This window comes from Cynocephalus volans, chromosome 2, assembly GCF_027409185.1.
Source record: "Cynocephalus volans isolate mCynVol1 chromosome 2, mCynVol1.pri, whole genome shotgun sequence".
NCBI lineage: Eukaryota > Metazoa > Chordata > Mammalia > Dermoptera > Cynocephalidae > Cynocephalus > Cynocephalus volans.
Genome location: NC_084461.1, coordinates 124,907,627 through 124,922,289, shown reverse-complemented (window position 1 = coordinate 124,922,289; position 14,663 = coordinate 124,907,627). Strand labels below are relative to the sequence as shown.

At 36.4% G+C, this 14,663-nt stretch overlaps 1 protein-coding gene across 1 annotated transcript in view; it reads left to right on the top strand.

The window, feature by feature from the left end:
- The window catches only part of LOC134370609 (protein diaphanous homolog 1), a 42,377-nt gene that overhangs the window by 5,032 nt on the left and 22,682 nt on the right, over positions 1-14,663 (top strand). The window lies entirely within an intron of this gene.

Genomic DNA, 14,663 nt, shown 5'->3' with positions numbered 1-14,663 from the left:
TCGAATACAGGATAACTCTGGGTGAATCATTGGTCTTTCAACTTTGAGATTCTTACTTCCATTCATTATTAAAGCTTGCTGTGAATGGTAGTCTGAAAACTATAGAGTTAGAAGGGACTTTAAATGTCATCAAGCCCAAACACCCACTCAGTGCAGCAGTCATTTGCAGTTGTAGGTTGGAAACATCAAGGGGATAAGAAGTTGAACTGGATGAATAAATGAAGGAAAAGAAGCAGAAATTTTGGATTCTGCTTTTCCTTTAGTAAATTTTGGGATCTTGGAATAGCTGAAGTAGTAGAAAGGGGTTATGTAAGAGAAGCAGATACACCAGAAGCTGTGAGACTGAGAGGGAAAAGGTTGAAGAAACTGGCTCTCTCTTGCTTGGTTCTGTGACAATTATGGAATGTTAGTTTGCCCTTTAAATATTTGTTTAAATTTCTTTCCTCCAAAAAGAGAAACAATACATAAGGGAATACAAAGGAGAATAAGCATAATGGAATTGAATGAAAGGAAAGTCATGGCATTTTCATATGAAGCATTCTTATATGGAAAATGAGAAAATTCCATCCTTGGTGGTGATTAGAACTGGTCCTTAAACAGTAGCTACTTGGGTATTTTGTTAGGGTAGTAAATGCAGGTTATGGTGTCCTGGATTATTTTTCTGGATTTCTGATTCTCTGACGTATTTCCTGTCTTATGAATAGTGTTTTGTGAAGACAGGATTTGTATTTTCTTTTAAGGTTTAACATACTTTAAGGACCCAACAGAGGGTGATTTATAAACCATCTTTGATCCTGAAGGTCTCAGAAAACCAAGCTTGGTAGTTGTCCTTACTTTTCAGATACATCTGATTTTTTTTTTTTTTTTAATGTCAGAACTTTAAAATCAAGTAAAAAGGTACCCCTCATCTGTTATTATTAATTTTTTACAGCTTTATTGATGTATATTTAACATACAATAAACTGCATATATTTAAAATGCACAATCTGTGAGACCATTACCACAGTCAAGATCATGAATATATCCATTACCTGCAAAAGTTTCCTCTTGCTCCTTTGTGATCCCTCCCTGTCACCCCTTCCTGACTTCCCAGATAACCACTGATTTGCTTTCTGTAGCTGTAGATTAGTTTGTATCTTGTAGAATTTTATATAAATGGAGTCGTACAGTATGAACCCTTTTTTCAGCATAATATATGTTGTTACATGTATTAAATAGCTCATTCCTTTTTATTGCTGAGTGCCATTACGTTGTATGGATTTGCCACAATTCGTTTATTCATTTACCTATTGGTGGACATTTGGATTGTTTCTAGTTTGGGGGAGATGGTTTTCTTGGCTGTTAACATTCATGTACATGTTTTTGTCTGGACATATGCCTTAATTTCTCTTGGGTAAATACCTAGGAGTGGAATGACTAAGTCATATGGTAGATCTGTGTTAAATTTTTTAAGAAATTGATGAACTGTTTTCCAAAGTGGTTGTACTGTTTTACATTCCCACCAGCAATGTATAAGAGTTCCATTTCCTTGTGAACTCTTGGTATGACCAGTCTTAAATCTTAGCCTTTCTAGTGAGTATGTTGTAATATCTCAGTGTGGCTTTTATTTGAAATTCCCTAATGATATTGAGCATCTTTACATGTCCTTATTTGCTATCTGTGTATCTTCTTTGAAGAATCTGTTTAAGATTTTGCCCATTAAAAAATTTTTTTTCTCGTTATAGCCTAGATAAGTCTTTCATTGGATATATGTTTTGTGAATATTTTTTTCCTCCTTTGTCTTACCTTTTCTTTTTCTTTTGTTTCTTTTTTTGTTTTGTTTTGGTATTGGTTTTGGTTTGTTTGGGGTTTTTTTGGTTGGTGCCAAAATCTGGTAATGAAACCTTTTCATTTTCTTAACAGTGTATTTAAAGAACCAAAGTGTTTAATTTTGATAAAATCCAGTTTATTTTTTTATTTTTGCTTTTTGTGTCACATTTCAAAAATCTCTGCTAAAATCACAGTTACTAAGATTTTCTCCTCTTGTTGAAGTTTTATAGATTTAGCTCCTTAGTTTGCCTCTTTTCCACCATAGATCCATGAGTTATGTTCCACATGTTCACTTTGGGGTGTAAATTTTCATCTGTAGGCAAGACAAAACATTTCTAATAGTCTTAGGATCAGGGACATTTGAAGTTCCTTTTATCCTGGAAGCAATTTTTTCTTGTTAGGTGGTGGTAACAATCTTTTGTTTTCCTGTACTTAGTGTGCTACAGTTGTATAATGCCAATTTTTCTATCTATAAATATTAATGAATGTTCTGCATCTTTATAGATAAGGCTGATTAATTCATTCCAGACTGAAAGTATAGGGAGTAATAACAATAACAGTTACAGTAATAATAGCATTTGTTTGTTGCATGATTAATATATCCCTAGCACGGTGCTGAAGGGCTTTAGATTCATTTATCTCATTAATCTCTACATTGACCATATAAAATAAGTACTATTATTATTCCTATTTTATAGGTGATTAAACTGGAACTCAGTGAGATCAAGTAACCTGCTTGAGGACATAGAACTAGTAAGTGACAGAACTAGGATTCAAATGTATGTCTAGTTGATTCCAAAACCCATGTACTTATTCACCACATTGTACTGACAATTTATGTTTGCCCAGTTTTTGTGCCTGCAGTACAAAAGAGTATTCACTACTAGGAATTTCTTAGAAATTTTGGTGGTTTCCCTTTAGAGTCCTTTGGTCATCTACAGTCTTTTAAAACTGGATTTTCCTAGAGTTCAATTGGCAAGAAAAAAGTACTGAGCTTAGATATACTAAGTGCAGTGTCTAAATGTCTAACTGCTTTTTGCATTTAGTAATTTAGACTTTGAAGCCATTGGAAGACTCTTAGTTAAACCTTTCTTATCTTAGGCATGAAAAAGTAGCTGTTACAGTGCATGTAAAACTTATCTTTTCCTTGCCTCATGAGTTATTAGGAAGTTGTCTAAAGTATTATTATTTTTTAACATAACCATATCCACTTTGTAAGTAGAGCAGTTCTAACAGCATCACCTATCAGGAGTTTTTATTGTTTAAATTGCTGAGAGCCACAAGTAGTGGTGACAAACAGGGAGGAGGAAGCTGTTGCTAAACCATCTCTGTAGTTTCCTTTTTATATTTAGATTTGGCATTTGGCATTCTTAAAGACCTCTCTTTGTCACCCTGAAACTTGACTATCAGAATTGCAAATGGCTAATAACTCCGGGGTCTCTTCTGAGTCTGGGAACTCCTGAAGTTTGTTCTTTAGACCTGCTGGTTATTTGCCTGTGGTTAATTAAGACATTGCCACAGAGATACAACTACCCGGAACTAGGATTTTCTGTATGACTGGTGGTGAAGAGTAGAGAATACAGTTTCTCTTGTTTGCCTGAATCTACATGGATGTACCCTCAATCCAAAACCTAATCAAGAAGTCATCTGATTGTCCTATCAGGTTCAGTCCTTGCTTTTTAAGAGATTGTAATCTCAGCTATGTTTATTCAAGAACAAGTAGAAAAAGCTCTAAGGCTGTGAGCATAAACTTTAAATGCTGTAGAAATTCAGAGAAGTGAGAGAATTAAGTGGAAAGATTACTGGACTGAGAGTCAGAAGACCTAAATTTCAGGGTCTTAGAATGCTGGAGGTGAAAAATTAGATCATGCTAAAAATGATCTAATTCAACCCCTTTATTTTACAGATGAAGAAATTTTGCCCTAGACACTTGATCTGTCTACATTCACAACTAGACCTAAAACTAGAACCCCTATCTCCAACAACCTCTGTAGTGTTCTGTACATATTAGTTGTGACTTTACTACTAATCAATCATGTGAACTCTGGGCAAATCACTTTACCTTTCTGGGTCTTTTCCTTTCTTTTGTAAAATTAGAGGGTTATCATGAATCATTTCCACATGCTAGTGCCCCAAATTCTGTAAATAATCCAGAATATAATTGTGGGCAGTGTTAGTTAGCTTTCATAGAAGATAGGGTATATGATTGGCCCTGGAAAGAAATCCAAGGATTGGCAGAATAGAGAGGGAAGGGATTTCATGTGGTGAAGAGCAATGTGAACAGAGGCTCAGGTATGAGTGTGTGAGTGTAGTGATGAGAAATGGCCTGATTATAGCAGTCATGAGGATTAGTGGGAAATAACTCATTTAAGAAAGGTGAAGCCACTTCACAGATTATTTTATTCCTGGCAAGGGCTTTTAGGTTCCCTTTCTGTAAAAACCTGCAGAAAACAGGACTGAAAATTAGCATTTTGTAACATGTCATGATGCATGTTGATGTCAGTTTTAGGCCATGTGATGTGTGGTGGTGACAATAAGTCAGGATACCCAAGAACATAAATAGATTAGTGTTAAGGTCAGTGTTTCAGCAAATCATTTCTGCTACCTATGTGATTAGAGCACAGTGTTATAAAAAGATGTGACTATCTTCAGCCAGATCTCAAGGATGTATAACCAACTTGTGGGCTTAGGTGGATAATGCCATTGTTAGGACAATCTGAGCCTATCTTTGGCCCTATTGTTTTTTCCAAATGTTCTCTAGTTTAGTGCAGTTTCGCTTTATTGCATATTTAGTGTTTCTTGAACGTAAAACTAGATGTATATTTATATCTTGTTTGGGGTCTTAATTTCCCATTTAGCTTGTAAGGTTCCTGAGAGCAGTGGTAGTGTTTAGCTCATATTAGCAATATCCTTTTATATTTTTTAGTTTTAATACTAGCCTTGGGAATCTTGGGATTATTTTCAAGGCTTTCCATTTCCATGCTCTAATGTAAGGAGGTTGACAGTTTTGAAAACATTGGTTCTCTCTCACCAAGGTAACATTGGGGCAAAGAGAACCACTAATGTAACTACACCTGAGTAGAAGAACTCTACGAAGGAACTCTGAGAAAAGATTATATTTATCTCTGGAGATAGTATCTTATAGTTTTGACTTGTGTTTAATGAATGAACATGTCTGTAGGATTAAAAATCTCTACATGGTTTTACATGGTGCAAGACTTCCAGCTTCTGTTATTATAACAAGAGCAGTATTTGACCCGGTGCTCTAGGGATTGTTAACATACATTTAAAGTGAATAATTGGTACGTCCCCGTATTATTTAAATCTATTTGTATCGTAGTCTTTCATGGTTACACGAAGGCTTATATAGAATATTAAATAAAAAGGACAAGGATAAGTTTTCAAGTCCTTGGGATATGTCTAGATCTCTACAAAAAATGCTAGTGGCAGTAGGAGTGCACCATTTTTTTCCTTAAATGCATGTACTCCCACCCATAGCTATAGAGTTCTTTCAATTTCTTTATTTGGCTGTAGAAGCAAAATAGTTTTGTATGATTCTAAAATTATTTCATCTTGCATGAGGCCTACAGAGATATGTTCAGTTTTGTTAGGTTTTGTGAAAGGTGTGTTAGGCTCCCTAGGCATATTTGTCTCTAGTGATTTCTTTCTTGATTCTTGTATTTTAAAAAGATGGGAGTTGATCTTAGTTGGCAGATCTTTGCATCCGCTGGGTCTTTTTCGTTACTTACTTCTAGGCTCATGGGTGACGTCTGTTTCCTGTGATTGAAACCACAAGAAGAAGTAGTGAGAAGCCACTGTGGGATACATATTATCGGGCAAGCAGCAGGCATTGGGCTGCCCTCAAAAAGAGCAATAGTAACTAAAGACAGTCTTTAAGGGGCCTGAAGAGATCCTGGAAATGATCTGACCCAGCCTCCTCTTAAAATCAGGAGGACACTGAGGCCTAGAGATATTAAGTTGCCCAAAGTCATATAATGAAGTGAACCGGATTTTAGACTCCACTAACTATTCAGTATTCTTTCTCACATTTTATTGTCACCCTTAAATTTTGTAACTGCCCTGTCAGAGTTTTTCTTAAGCAAAATACTACTGGAGAAGAGTAGATACTGGTGGGCATTTTGAATATGGGAATTGGATGATGATGTTTTGCTTTTAGATGCTGTGCTAATGATTTTGTATGTGTGTATTTTAAAAGACATATATATATATACATTTTCAAAATAACAGTATCTTAAGAACCTCAAATTTCTGTTTTTCATTTTATTTCACATAGTATTTGAATAGTCTAGTCATTATAATCTATGCACAAATATTTTTACAACTTTGCAATTATAGTTTGTAAATGTTTTCTGCTTTTAATAGTGTCATGAACATTTTCCAGTTTTCTGATCTTTGAAAAATGACACTTTTATTTGAAATGGAAATGTATTTTTATCATGAAAGTAATAGTTTTTTGTAAAAAAAAAAATGTATGTATATATAGATGTGTGTAAAAATAGAGTAAAACAATCCCCTACCTTGTTTTTCAGAAATTAAAGTTATTTTTAAATAGAACCAAAGAGAAAAAAACATGATACATGGAAGTCTCTTTGGAGCCTAAGTACTTTGGCGTGAAATTCTGTATGTGTGTCAGAACATAGTTCAACAAAAGTACTGTTGCTAGAAGTGTCAGAAGGACCTTGTTTTAACTCTTGCTTACATTTCCGGTGATGAGGAGTAATGAGATTTTATTCTTGTGCTCTCCTTCTCACCCTCCCCTTTAAGATATTCTCAAAATAAAATCTTTTTCTGGATTTGTACAAGACCAGTAAATATTTCCTGTGGCATCATAAGATTAAGTCTGGCTTTTTGAGTAGTGATATAATTTTTGGATCAGTTAAGCTGTTATCAGTAGGCTGTAATTTTTTCTGGGTATTCAGGAGTGGTGTGAGACTAGGAAAAAAGGTGTAACATCATTTAGAAATGAAACGAGTTTGGGAATGGGATTTAAAACAAGGTGTCCTCATACTTGGTACCTATATGTAGAAACAATAGCAGATACAGAAACTTCTTGTCTGCGAGGCCTTGGTGTCACACATGTGCCCACTCTTGAAGAAGAGTGGATGTCCTGCTACTCACATCATAACATGGGAGGAGAAGACAGTTGCTACGGCGATTGGGAAACAGCATTCCTGAGTCACTGTTTCAAAGTGAGTGGACAACACCCCATTTTTAAAGGAACAATCAACAATCTTCTCTAAGCTCAGTCAGTAAAGATGTCTGGTTAGAACATGAAGAAGAGTAAGTATCAGTATTTGGACCTTGAGAAATATGTTGAAACTTTGGAAAAATAGGTTAATGTTATTTATTGTCTGCCAATACAAGGGTACTTCAAAAAGTTTGTGGAAAAATAGAACTGAAAGATAATACAAATCTTTCCATGAACTTTTTGAAGTATCCTTGCATGTATTCAAAAGTTTTATCAGAACCTTAGGATGTTTGAAAGGAAGGAAGCTTTGCTTAATGTTCTCTCAGCAAATGGCAGCGTATGCATGCAGGCTTTCACCTCCTTCCTGACAGCAAAGGAGATGGGTGTGTTTGCTGTACCTTGTGATAGTGGATAGGAAACAAGGACTTCTAGACTCTGAGCACTTTCTCTAAGGGTAACTTGTTTTCCCAACCCATGAGTGCTTCATAGTGCAAGGGGCTGGCAGTTTGTGTGGATACTTGTAGGTGGAATGTAGTGTCCCCAGCCTCATTTCTACCTGTTCTGCACTGGAATACTGAAACTGAAGTGGCCTTTCCTTCTTCCCACTAGGCTGTCAACTATCTAGGATACAGGCAGTGCCAGTCCCAGGGTTTTATGATGAGCTAAGCTGTAGGCAAAAACTTACTTTCTTCTTTTCTCCAAGAGACTTGCTTTCTTGGACTGTTAGAGGAGTAACAAATTTTGGACCTGTTAGGAGATAGAATCCTAATATTAAGATAGTTTCCCCCTCATTTTAATTACAATTGGAAAATGAAGGTCATTGGAAGGTAGATTCAGCAATGGTTTTAGACAGTTGTGAGGGAAATTGAGTTTGTTGCTTTGAATTTATAAGTAAGTTGCTTTGAATTTATAAGTAAATTGTTTTAAATTTGTAAGTAAATTATTGAAGTAGAGATCGACTACAGTTACCTAATGCTCTTTATATGGCATTTCTAACTTGTGCTTGACATGGGTCACTGCCCACAGTCTTTCAGTGCTCCGTGGTTGGAATCAGGAAAATGATACTGATTCTGGAAGGCAGAAGTAGACTGAGAGAACTCTTTTAATTAGGAATAAAAGATCTCGGACTGTCTTCTGCATTCCCTTTGTTGGCTCTTGTATGAATTCTAACAAGTTTATAATTTATTTTTCCCCAGCTTTATTGAGGTATAATTGACATAAAAATTATGTATATTTATGATGTACAGTGAGATGCTTTGATATATGTATATGTTGTGAAACTAATGAGTTTAACCCTCCAATGCTGTTTAGCTGTGGGGCCACTGAGGCAGTGTGGAACCTAATGAATGAGCTGCTAGAGTCTTACTTACTCCTTTAGTACTTTTTCCTCCATAGTCATGGTGAACATGAGTCTGTCATCTTCATTTCTGGAAACTACTAGATAATCTTCAGACTACTTTCCCCTAAACACGTCTAGCTTTTCTATCTTTATAATTCATATTTTTCAATTCCTGTTCTTTTTGTGCCTCTCTTTCAGACTTCCTTTCCTCTGATATACCATCTTTCTTTTCTTTCTCTCATTTTCTTTTTTGAAGTGGGTGCTCAAACTCTGCACAACGTCTATTTAGGCCATAGGCACCAATAAGTAGTGATATCAGAATCTGGTTTGTTTCTCTATAAGTGGTAGATGAGATATTGATTCACTTGCCATCTCCCATGGACCATTCCTTAAAAATGGTCTTCTCTGCATTTAAAGTTATCCATTATCTCCATCTCTCTAGTTCTAATTGACTTCTGTGTAAGGAGCAGGAATTGAAGAAAGGACGCTATCCACTTTCAGTGGTTCCATCACCATATATTATTTAACTTTTACAAAGCACTTTGGAAAACTAAGTGCTTTATATCCATTTTATTATTTATTCTATACACTAGTCCTATGAGACAATGTAGTCCCAAAGATAGGAACACTGAACGTGTAGTAGGTAAAAAGAAAAGCTTACTCTGCCCTTACTGTCCTTTAGTGGAAATGTGGTAAATTTTGTGGCAAAGCTAGATTTAGGACTCATTGGTAATTGAATTCAAGTTCATGTTATAACCTTCTGTCGCCTCACTATCCTAAGGAACTGAATGTGGAATCCTGTGATAGAATAAAGAAATCAGAGCTGGACCCTGATGTCTGTTCCATATGATTCTGAATTAGAGATACCTTACCTCTCCTTCCTGGGTAGGTAGATTAGGATTTGAAAAGAAATTGTTGGCTGCAATGACACTTATTTCCCATTTTACTCATAGATAGCCTTAGTCTTTACTTACCGCTTTTCAAAGGAGGTGGAAGACTCCCCTAGGTGACTTGCTGTTCCATGATTTAATATTTTCCCCAAGAACAGCTCACAATTATCTCCTGTGGGTAGAAGCACCAATCGAGGTCCCCTGGTTTCATTCATAGGGAAAGACATTACTCTTGAGGGTTTGTTCTGATGGTTTACTAAGCTGTCCATATTATACCGTCATAAACCTTGACATGAAACTTTTCCTCACTTTGCTAAATTTGAAGAAAGTAATGGATATGAATGAGTATACTGTGCTTAGGGTGATGCTCCTAATCCTATAGTGATGCTAATTTTAAAATTATTTATTAAAATTTGAGGCATAGTAAATGAAAAAGATAAGGTTTTTGCCTCCATGCAACTTATAGTCTGGTTCACAGAAACAGTTACAAGTGTTGTGTTAAGAAGGATCTGTTGTAAAATATTTAGAACCTGGCTTGGATGAGTCCTTTAGTTTTCTTTGTGTAATGATTGACTGTGGCTAAGTGTATAATTTATAGACAAGGAATTGGTTTTCCCTTATGCCATGTTGTTGGAGTATAGTGTCAACTAGACTAGTCTTCAGGTGTACATTTTACAAATCTTTATGTAGTAATAACAGCACAATTGCCTTTACAGAGTGATCTCTCACCACTCCATTTTATTTATGATATGAGTTGTCCCTCGCGGTGTGTCTCTGGTTTCATTTTGTTTTTAATAAATGGGGGAACTGGAGCATAAAAAATTAAAGTGATTTCCTCAAAATCATACTTGTCTTTTAGGATGTCAGAAATAAAAATCAGGACTTTTTCCTTTAGCCAAAGTTCCAGGTAAATTCTAGATTTAAGCAATTTGCTTACTATATTAGTTTCCTATAGCTCATAATAAATTACCGCAAACTTAGCCTAAAACAAAACACGTTTATTAGTCCACAGTTCTGTTGGTCAGAAGTCCAGCATAGACTATGTGGCTGAGTTTTCAAGAGGATTACAGATCTGAAATTAAGATGTCAGCTGGGCTGAGTTCACACCTGGAGGTTCTGGGGTGAAATCTGCTTCCATGCTCATTCAGGTTATTGGCAGAATTCAGTTCTTGCAGTTGTAGGAGTGAGGTCCCTGTTTCTTTGCTGGCTGTCAGCTGGGGGCCACTCTGAACATCCAGAGGCTGCCTGTGATCCTTGCCTTTTGGCTCTCTCCACTTTCAAGCCAGAAATGGGGTGGTGAATCCTCTTTCTCTGACCTCTAGATTTAAAGGGCTCATGTGATTGGGTCAGGCCTACTCGGATAGTCTCCCTTTCTTAAAAGTCAGTTGTCCTTAAAACTTGACTTAATCCCAGGAGTGATATCCTATTGTACTCACAGTCCTGCTGATTATACAGGGTGTGTACATCAGGCTAGAAATCTTGGGGGACATCTTAGAATTCTACCTACCACACCAAACATGTCTCTTACACTGAACTATACAGCCCATGATCAAGGGTGGATGTCAGAAAAGAGAGAGTACTTGCATATACTGAGGCAGTTAGTGAATTGCATAGTGTTATTGGTGTTAGAAAATCTGTAGTTCCAGGAATTCTGGACCTCCCAGAAACATCACAGAGTGTGAGGGCCAACTGGCATTTGGCTGTGCTGTTTTGGTGTATCCCACTTAGCCAAGAGCTCAAATATAATTGTAGTTGTCTGGTATAAGTTAGCTTGAACAAAGTCTTTAGAAAGTAATGAGATACAGGCTTGCAGTTGTGGATTTCTGTCTCCTGTGTGCTAGCCACATGGTTCATGGAATATACTGTCCATGATTAACTGTACTTGTGAAGAGAGGAATTGGAAACACTTTTTGCTATGTACTTGTAATGTACTCCATGTTCAGAGTAATGTTTAGTCATATTCTCTTATAGATCCCTGCTAACCTCTCTGCTGCTAAGAACACTACCTAATTACCTTTTGCTTGGCTACATGAGCATCCTGTGCCAAGGTACCATCCTTAATTGTTTGAGTATTCTGTGCCCTTATTCTGATTAGAGTGAAAATGTGAAGATTCAGAGAATTGAGTAGAGGTGAATCAGTCCCTTGGATGAATTTGCTTATATACTTGAATTTCCAAGAGGTTAGATTCTGTCACTAGGCAAACAGGGGAAACCTCTGTCCAGGAGACTGCCAAGTTTAGTCCCCTTGGCCCACTTTTTATCAGCACCGCACTCTCCCGAGTGAGCCACGGGCCGGCCCTTGGCCCACTTTTTAAATGCTGATTAATACATACAACCACTACCACAATAAATCCAGTTATACGAAAGAAGTTTTAAAGTTCATTTATATTTATTATGATAATAATTGGTCAGAGTATGTTTCAAACTCATTAAGCCATTTAATTTAATTAGTTTGGCCTCACAGGGTATAGTTTGGATCCTTTGACTTTTTTTTGGTTTCTTACAAACTATGAAGTGTGTAGGAAGTTTCTTATTTCCTGTAGATGATAACCAAAAGATTTATCTTACCACATATTACATTAGGATGTGGTAACTGAATCAGAACCTGAATTACTCATTGGAAGGGGAGTGAAGGGACAGCTTTTCATTTTTATGTTGATTGATGGTCTTAGTGCAGAACTTTACCCCCCCAAGTATATTTATATTTGATGCTGTTACTTTTGATGCAGTGCACCTTTGAGCAATTTGTATTGACTTAAGTGAGACTTGATAAAGCAGAGAATCTTTGGGAGAAGATGAAGCTCATTTTAATAAATGCAATTCTATTAAGCTCTTTTTCTGTACCAGCTAATGACATTAAGACATTTATCTACTCATCTAATTCTATTGAATAAAATGTCCTACAGAATAAATGTTTTTCTGCATCTTTTTAAAATAAAGTATTTTATGCTTTTATTAATAATTATTTGCATATAAGTGAAAGATTATTATAAAAATTGAGTAACAAAAATCTAGACTGTGTGTGTAAAAGGCAATATTGCCGCTGTGAGATGGAGGCTTCCAGGAGGAAAAAGACTGAGTACTATCTTGTAGTCATAGCCCAACTTCACATTCTCTGACTGTTTACAGCTAGCCCCTCTGAGGACATCAGTGGGCCAGGCCATGAGTGAGACCTGGGAAACATAGGGCTTGCCACAGTTGAGCATCTGGCAAAAGCTGCACTGAGGGTCAAGTCCTTGACATCCAATAGGAATATGGTTAGGAGAGTACACTGCTCTGTATTCTCTGCTTCTAAGCTCACCATACTCAACCACCAGCTCTGCTGAGTAAGTCAAAGCAGAAAATTCTGTGGGGTGGAATGAGTGTCCTTGACATTCCATGTAGTAGAGCAAAGAAGGTAGGGAAGAAACTGTTGACAAATAGTCCACACAAGCCAAGAATCTGGGTCAGGCTTACCAGGTATTGTCAGTTTAAAAAGTGGGAACAAAAGCAGATGATGGTGACGACAGTCTTCAGAGGTTTGGATCAAGTCTCATTACTCCCTTTTAATTGGTTGTTCTCTGTACCTGGCAGAGCAGTCATCCTGGAATCTTTATCCTGGGGGATTTCCTTTACCTCTCTGTTTCCTGTATTTCAAGTCTTTGTATATCTTGGTTTGCTCCCTCATTTTGGTGGAGTGTATTCTACAATAGCTTCCTGGGATATATGGGGATAAATTTTTTTAAAGTTTAAATGTCTGAAAATGTCTATTCTGAACTCACGTTTGATTGATAGTTTTGGTTGAGTATAGACTTGTAGACTGGAAATTATTTTTCTTCAGAATTTAAAAGGTCTTGTTCCGTTGTCATCCAGCTATTGATATTATTGTTAAGAAATCCAGAGCTGTTCTGGTTCCTTTGCATATGTCCTGTTTTCATCCTTTCTGTGGAATTTTGTAAGATTTTCTTTGTATTTCCAGTATTTTGAAATTTTACAATAATATGCCTGTGTGTAATCTGTTTTTGTCTTTTGTGCTAGAGACTTATCCCTCAGTACTGGGAAATTTTCTTTATTTCCTTAATAACTTGCTCTTCTGTTCTATTTTCTCCTGTTGTTTGTATATTGGTCCTCCCAAACTGGTTTTCTAATTTTCTTATCTTTCCTCTTATTTTTCTGTCTCTGTCATTTTGCTGTACTTTTTTGGGATTTCTTCAGTTCTTATCTTGTAATCCTTTTATTGAGTTTTAATTTCTGTTCTCATATTTTCAACTTCTAAGGGTTCTTTTTCCTCTGAATGTTTCTCACTTGTGGATATTAATGGTTTTTTTAAAAGTTCTTTTTTCTCCTTGCATAGTCTCTATATGGCAAGTTGCTTTTTTTTCTCTCTCTCATGTTAGGAGCTTTCCTCAGATGTCTGATAATCCTTGGTTGTCTGCCCATGTTTAAGAATGAGGGACTTGGGCCGAGCCCGTGGCGCACTCGGGAGAGTGCAGCGCTGGGAGCGCAGTGACGCTCCCGCTCCCTCCGCTCCCTGGGCGGGTTCGGATCCTATATAGGAATGGCCGGTGCACTCACTGGCTGAGTACCGGTCACGAAAAAGACAAAAAAAAAAAAAAAAAAAAAAAGAATGAGGGACTAAAAAGCAGATTGACAATTCTGGATACATGGGTAGGGTTTGCTAGCTGTGCACTTTACTGTAGGACAGCTCTCCAATAGAAATGTAAGGTGAATCACAGATATAATTTTAGATTATCTAGTGAAAAAACATGTGAAATTAATTTTAATAATTGATGTAATCCAATATATGTAAAATATGGGGGGGGGAAGAAGATATAACAACCACAATTATTTGAAGTTGATACGACAAGCAAACAGAAAGGACATTGTTGGGGGGGGAGGGGGGAGGGAGGAGGAGGGAGGTTTTGGTGATGGGGAGCAATAATCAGCCACAATGTATATTGACAAAATAAAATTAAAAAAAATAAAATAAAATAAAATAAAAAAATTTAAAAAAATGAAGTAAATATAAAAAATTAATGAGATTTTTTACATTGTTTTTATATTAAGTTTTTGAACTCCAGTGTTTAAGGTACATTTACAGCACATCTCAATTCAGATATTAAATTCTTTAGACTTATTTTTTTAAGAGGAGTTATAGGTTCACAGTAAAATTGACAGTATAATACAGAAATTTCCCATATACTTCTGCCACACACATGCATAGCCTCCCCCATTATCAACATTTTCCATCAGACTGGTACTTTTGTTACAATTGATGAACCTATGTTGACACATCATAATCTCCCAAAGTCCATAGTATACATTAGGGTTCACTCTTGGTGTTGTACATTCTATGGGTTTTGGCAAATGTATAATGACATATTTTATACATTTTCACTGCCCTAAGAATCCTCTGTGCTCCACCCATTCATCCCCA